Below are 7,855 nucleotides of genomic sequence, written 5' to 3'. Positions count from 1 at the left end.
AGGGAGCCAAGCCCTGGAAATCACTTGGCTGGTGGCAGCGATATCAGATCTAAGCTGGTAATTAAGCTTAGAGGGTTCATGCTAGCTTCTCAATTTATGAACGCTAAGGTTCAAATCTGAGTAGGAAGCTATGACAAGTGGAAATCCAGCAAACACTGTTCATCCACAGGATCCTTTCTGTACCTGTTCCTCTAGGCCCCAAACCACAGAGGGTCCGTCTCCAGCTCTCACGAAGGGGCTCTGAACCCAAGGCAGTTACAAACCCGTTCCTTTGCACATGCGAAGTTGGCACCCGGTGCAGAGTGAGTTTTGCCACTCTGCAGCAAGGGCAACTTGCAGGGATGAAAAAACAAGCTGAGTTTTAATAAGAGCTTAATTGAAGGGCATGCAGCGGAGAGAGCATCACGAAATGCCACCCCCAGATATCAAGCGACAGCCATGACCTAACCAGCAGAATACTAAGCTAGAAAGCGCATAGTGTCAGAATCCACTTTCCCTGGCTGATCAAACACCGAGGGCCTGGCCCAGGAGTAAGAGCCTCCCTTGACCTCCGCAGTGTTGCAGGCACTTAGACCAGGTCTGAGTTTTAACCCTTTCATTGGGGAGGACGTGCACCACAGGACTGCAGCGGCATACGAACACTTCAGTTCACCCATAAACATGCACATGGTGACCTCTGCACATCCAGCGACAGCTTCACAGTTCCTTCAGCCCCGCCTGCTCCTGAGATGCTGACACAAGCCTTCCTCTGTGGGTACATGTAACAGAGACAGACAGATCTCCCCCCCCCCCCCCCCCCCCCCCCGCCCCATGAGTGGTGCACATCAGGAATAACTCCAGCAGCTACCAGCGGAAGCGAGGGCCGAATCAGGCCCGATCCTTTAAAAGCATCCCCCTGTGACAAATCAGAAAACCGGCGCTTTGTGAATCTGAAAACACTGTCATCCTGCCAGCACCCAGCAGAGGCTGGTGACATTTGAAAGGGATTAGGCAAAATTGACACATACAGGTGTGTGCAGGGAGCCAATTTGCAGCACCACATCCAACTCTGGCAATGTTGTCCTCCCAGGGGCCTCTGCTATTAGCACGGCTCTGCAGGGAGCAGGCTTCTCGGAGCCTGAGCCCGGCCCCCTCCCATTCCACAAGCTGGGAAGGGAGCGGAGGTGACGATTTATTATTTCCCACTCTGCCCCTTGCTTCTCTCTCTCCCATCCCCCCCCCCCATTTCTTCCAGATGTTGCACACCTGCACTGCTTCCACTCGTGACGATGCTGGTGTCAATTACCGGAGTAACCATCAGCCGTTCCCCTTCTCCCGCTGAACACTCACCCACCGCTCCCTTGATGGCAGGATGAATATTTCATAGAGCAGCACAGAGGCACTTGAATAATTTATGGATCAGCATGGAGAGCGAGCTTGCAGCATGTGGAAAGAGGCGCCGAGAGCAGGCAGGCACCTCCTCCTCCTGGTGCTTGTTAGGGCCGCGTTCACATACCCGTCGAAGCCCCCTCGATCCCCCCCATTTTGCCTGGATTTATAACTTGCCATCCAAAGTTTCCTCTGGTGCAAAAGTTCTCCGCTCAGAGGGCGCATTAAACAGCGGGAGCGGCATCTGTCCAGCTGGTTGAGAAACCAGAGATGAACGCGGTGTGGGGTCAAGATGCTCCCTGGCTGCCCTAGAACTCAGCTGTTCCACCATTTCCCTGCCAGCGCGGTGCAAAGCAAGCCTGGCAGGAAAGCCTCGCCACCCGAAGGCCTAACCCGGGTCTACTGGAGAGCAGCGTGTCATGCCAGAGCCTGACAGGAGCAGAACAATCCGATGTGCAGTGCTTCACCGTGCCATTATCCTCTCTACACTGGGGCAAGGCACCCTGCTTGGGTCTGGTTCTCATTTACACTGAGGCCCCTTTATGCCACCCTGGCTGTACAAAGGGGCCTTGAAGTATGCAGAATATCCCCTGTGCGAGGCTACCCCCTATATGCACATTTAAACTTCTGCCCACGTCTGGGGCAAGCCAGTCGGGCTCTGTAAAGAGGTGAAGGAATTTCAACAACTGTCCTTCCCGTTCGCTTCTCTTTGTGTGGCTCTGCCCTGCAGTACCACCCAGCAGTTCTCAGAGCTGCTACGGGACAGTCATTTAATTAAGCTTCGCAGCCATCCCAGGGAAGCGTTAATATGACCATTAAAGATTGGGAAAGAAGAGTGAAGTGACGTAACCTCCCAGAGCAAGACCCCGGAGCCACCGGCTCTGACCATTAGGTAACACTTCCTATATCAGCCAACTCCAGATGCCCTCGGCAACACTTATGACAAGCGTCAGGATCCCTCCCTCCCAGGCTTGACTTTTAGTAGCGTTTTGGGGTTGGGTAAATAAATAATTAAAGTAGTATCTCATCTCCTGCAGCCGCTGTTGTTACCCGTTGCCATGGGTGCCAACAGCCTTGCAAGGTACACCTTCCCCAGCAGCCCCATTGCTGACATCTACCAGCTGCTTGAGAAACAAGTCAGGCCCACTGCAGTTCTCCTCCCGGAGTGGCCAAATGTAAGAGTTGATCAGTAGCCAAGCAACCGAGGTCTTGGGAGGCAGATTGTGTACAGAGCGGGTGGGTCCAAGGAGGAGAAGGAGCCAGGAGCTACTGCAGAAAGCCTCTCTCCCTGACTAAGGAGGCAGGAATCTGGTGAGCCATCCAGGCCCAGCCATGTGTACATACACCGGTGGCCTATCCCATTTATAGTGACGCTGGGCCGGCGTGGTGCTGTAATTACCGGCTGTGTGGTGGTGGCGCAGAGGCGCCAGAGTCATAGGCCAGGGCCCCCGATGGTGCTCAGCGTTGTTCAAACACAGATCAAAGAGACAGCCCCTTCCCCAAAGAGCTTACAGTGAAAGAGTCATTGTGGGTTCAGGACTGGGGGAGAAGACATGGGACTTTTCTATTCCTGGAACACGGGCTGGTTTCCCTCCTGGTGCAAGCCTGGCCTGGCCTAAGCTAGGCCTGCTGCAAGGCTCGTAGGGGCTGAGAAACATTGTTCAGTGGATGCTGTGAAACGAGTTGGCAAGGCCTCAGTCCAGGCCCCGAGAGCCTAGGGCTAGGACAGCGGGAAACTGGCCTGATTCAGGGCTGCCTTGGCCAGGCCTCCTGCAGCTCACCCCTGCCATTGCTCTGCCCCCAGCCGTCCCACGTGCAGGCCCCAGCCAGGCAGCGGGGAGTTGATTAGGGGACTGGTGGCTATGTAGGGTAAAGGGAAGTGCTAATGTGTTATTGTAAAAGACCCTTGGGGTTCCTGACACTTTGCAGCAGAGAACCCTGAGGGCCTTTAATTAGCCACCCAGCAGTGGCAATGGAAGGTCCCCCTGGCACCAGCATGGCTTGGGGCATACTCTGGGGTTTCAGATGGCTAGGATGTTCTTTGGTTTCTCTTGCTGAGGCCCATCAGCAAGGGGCCGGTTAATGCAGCGGTGACTGCTGTAAACTGGATGCCTGGTTGTTCAGAACCAGAATGAGAACTCGCCAACTCATTTCACAGAATCTCCCAACCAGCATTTCTCAGCACACACTCCACTCCCGCTATTAGCACTCCAGCCCTCCTTCGGCCCCTCGCTGCCCCCAAGCATGGAACTGATTAGGAGTGGCAGGAAGCCAAGAGACACAGCAGTGCGGAAACCAGAAGCCATCTGAAATAGTTCTTAGGGTTTCTTCTTTGTAACAGGCCACAGTCACTAATATCTCTGCTCCAACTGGTAAATAGCCAACTCAGAGCAAAAACCAGAGATGGCCCTGAACCGGAACCCTGGATCCGGTTCTCGGCTCACAGCTCAAATGTATCCCCGTAAAGATACAATCCACCTGAGTTACTCAGATACTTGTGATGACATGAGATAAGAACCTTTGACAGATCTGAGCTATTCATGTAGTGCCTGGGTGACAGAGTGCTGGGACCTGCCTGGTAAGTCAGCACTCTGATCACTGGGACTCCCATCAGCTCTCCCTGGAAAAGGCTGGGGGAGGCACACACTAATTAGCTGATCCAGCTGGGAGGCTGGAGAACCAATGAATCCATCAGCTGAGGGATAAGGAAGCTACAAGAAGGAAGTCCGGGAGGAGGCAGGAATGGTGATCCAAGCTAGCTGAGCCTGATGGATGCAGAGATCTCAATGACTGTTCCTTCCCCTGCTCTGGAATATTATGGCAGTGATACCAGGGACTGGGAATGGATCACACGACATTGCCACTCAAGAGAGGGAGTGAGAGGTTCCCAGGGCATCTGAGGTCAGGGACAGAACTGTAGCCTGAGCCTCAGTTACTCCATTCCTGCACTGGAGATAGGGATGCTTTATGTCACCACTGCACTCCCTGTATTCTGAAACATGCAGGATCCTGCCCAGTCCCAGTCAGAGCAGCCCTGGGGCTGCTCTGACTTACACTCCCCCTCCCTCAGCGGGCCCTGAGAAGAGAGACTAGCTGTGGTACAGGGCACTTGGCTGTGCCCCTAACCTGCCTCTACATCAGGGTCTGGGAACAGGACCAGCAGAGAGCCTGTAGGCCAGTTCTACACTTGCTGGGAAAGCTCCCTGAATACAGGGAGGGGAGATTCTTAGAGGGAAGGGGTGCTTCCGTCCACCTTAAGGTCCCTTTCCACTGACCCTCAGTGTGCTTGCTCCCATCACAGCAGCAACCTTCCAACTTTGGGCAAAATTCCCTAGGAGAGGCAGGAAGCAGGACCAGATGGATCATGCTCTGTCCCAGAATGAAGCAACGATACGGAGGGGCGAGTTATTTTGAGGCATCTCTTTTGCTTTCAGCTCCTTCCCTTCCTTGTCGAGCTCAGATCAGTAGTTCTCTCTTCTGGAGCAACTTCCTCCCTACCTTGCTCAGAAGGTTGGTGATTAAGGAGGCTTATTAGGAAGAAGGACCTTTCAGGCCCCCATGCGGAGCTGTCTCAGCTGACTGTCACAGGGAATGCTCCCAGCTGACGGGGTCTGTGCCTTTGAAAGGATCATTGCGAATATTAAGCCACTTTAGAAGCAAAGAAAGATTCTCATGAGGCAGGGTGGAGGCTTGTGGTAGGTGCACCCCAAATTGGGCCTAATGGAGCGGGGTGGCTGGGCAGGTGGCGAGCAGCCTGCACAGCTCATGGTGCAACTCTTGCCGGTTTCATTGTTACCCCCTTGTCCACACTGTTCTGTTGGTCTCATTCCCCATAAGCCAGGACTGTGTAACTTACTGCTGGACTGTGCCAAGGGCCATGGGTCCCCGAGTCCCTCTCTAGGTGTGACTGTATTGCAAATAATGAACAACAACAAAATTTACAGACTGTGTTCTGGGGTTGCTGCATTTATAAGTTTGCTTTTAAGCCAACTGATGATCTAGTGGTTATTAGGGAATGGGACTCTGGAGCCCTGGGGTCTATTCCCAGCTCTGCCACTGACCATTGGGTGACCTCAGGCAAGTCACTGTGCCTCACTTTCCCTATCTGTAAAATGGGGTGATGCGGCTCAGAGGGACTAGGAGGGTCAGTTCTTTGTTAAGAGCTTTAAGGTCCTTGAATGGAAGGTGCTAGAGATGTATATGATGTTACTCATGAGATCAGGAGCACAGAAATTGACAGACAGGATAAGACCTAAGGTCCATCTCACCCAGTATCCTGTTTCTCACAGTGTGAGAGGTGCAAGAACCCACAGTACCAGCTGTCAGATAATCTGCCTCTCACCATAGATCTCACCTTGATCTCTAATAGTTAGAGATTGGCTTAAACCCTGAAATTTAATATCCCTTCCAAAATTATTGGTAATAACTATGATAATTCACATATACTTGTTGTCTCTTTCTGAACCTTGCAAAGTTCTTGGTCTCAGTGACTTCCTGTGGCAATGAGTTCCCCAGTCTAATTATGCATGGTATGAAAAAGTAGTTCCGTCCATCTGTTTTGAATTTACCACCTTTGAATTTCAGTGAGCATCCCCTAACTCATGTGTTACAAAGACCGGGAGAACAGATGTTCCTAATCTCTTGGTTCTAGACCATTCATTATATTATAGACTCGTATAATAGCCCCTTATTTACCACCTCTCTTAAGGTGGTCGTAATAATAAATCCTCAGCTCTTAGAGCTTTATACAACAGTAGATCTGCAAGTGCTTTGCAAAGGAAGCCAGCATCATTATCCCCGTTTTATACATGGGGAAACTGAGGCCCAGAGAAGGGGAAGTAGTATGCCTAAGGTCACCCTGCAGGCCAGTGGCAGGGCTGGGAATAGAGCCAAGATCTCCTCAGTCCCAGTCCAAGGCTCTCTCAACCAAACAGTCTCAATCTTGTCAAGCACCCTTCAGAGGAGAGACTTTCTAGGCTGTTGTTCATTCATGTTGCCCTTCTCTGAGCCCCTTCTTAATCTGCAATATCTTTTTAGAGAAGAATTAAATGGCTCCCTTTCCCTCCCCTAGTGAGCTGCTTTTTTAAACTGGTGGATGGGGCTTTAGAAGACAAATCATGCCACACTGTCACCTGTTCCACCACTGATTTTACATAACATAAGGACACCACCACTGATTTTATATAACATAAGGACAACCATACTTGGTCAGACCAAAGGTCCATCTAGCCCAGTATCCTGTCTTCCGACCGTGGCCAATGCCAAGTACCCCAGAGGGAATGAACAGAACAAGGAATCATCCAGTGATCCATCCCCTTTTGCCCATTTCCAGCTACTGGCAAACAGAGGCTAGGGACACCATCCTTGCCCATCCGGGCTAATAGCCATTGATGGACCTATCCTCTATGAATTCATGTAGTTATTTTTTGAACCCTGTTATAGTGTTGGCCTTCACAACATCCTCTAAAAGGAGTTCCACAGGTTGACTGTGCGTTGGGTGAAGAAATACTTCCTTGTGTTTATTTTAAACCTGGTGCCTATTAATTTCATTTGGTGACCCCTAGTTCTTGTGTTATGAGAAGGAGTAAATAACACTTCCTTATTTACTTTCTCCACACCAGTCATGATTTTATAGATCTCCATCATATCCCCCCTTAGTCATCTGTTTTCCAAGCTGAAAAGCCCCCGTCTTATTAATCTCACCTCACAGGGCAGCCGTTCCATACCCCTGATCATTTTTGTTGCCCTTTTCTTAACCTTTTCCAATACATCTTTTTTGAGATGGAGCGACCACATCTGTATGCAGTATTTAAGATGTGGGCGTACCATGGATTTATATAGAGGTAATATGATATTTTCTGTCTTATTATCCCTTTCTTAATGACTCCCAACATTCTGTTTGCTTTTTTGACGGCCGCTGCACATGGAGTGGATGTTTCAGAGAACTCTCCACAATGACGCCAAGATCTCTTTCTTGAGTGGCAGCAGACCACAAGGAACAAGCTTTGAACAAGGAACAAGCTTTGTTCTCTGTTCTTCAATCCTATCAAGTCATTCAGGGCATGGGGCAATAAGTTAAACGGATTCTGAACAATCACTGCCTCCTCGAATCCCAGTGGCATGCTGGTTGTCCCTTGGACTGAGTTGCACTTCAGTGCTCTTCCTTGGCACCAGCACAGTTTACTCCCCTGGAACCAGATCTTCAATAGAGCTCCACTCCCATTTAGATGCCCACGTAAGCAGCCAGGTGCTCAGAAGAGTAGAGCACATTGGGTGGAAACCTGACCCCAAGGGAAGCAGCTGAGTGCTGAGGCCTTTGGCAAATCCTGCCCCTGGTCATGGGTGCTGAGCCCTTGAAAAATCTAGGCAGGAGAATGGAGTTGGTGGTGCCATATTGAAAGAGGGAAAGTTCTGCAGGAACACTGGGCCCTGAAGTGGCATCAACATCCCTCCTACCCCTTTAGTTACCCCAGGCCAGGGAAATATT

This window comes from Chelonoidis abingdonii, chromosome 11 (genome assembly GCF_003597395.2).
Source record: "Chelonoidis abingdonii isolate Lonesome George chromosome 11, CheloAbing_2.0, whole genome shotgun sequence".
Taxonomy (NCBI): domain Eukaryota; kingdom Metazoa; phylum Chordata; order Testudines; family Testudinidae; genus Chelonoidis; species Chelonoidis abingdonii.
This window is presented reverse-complemented; position numbering follows the sequence as displayed.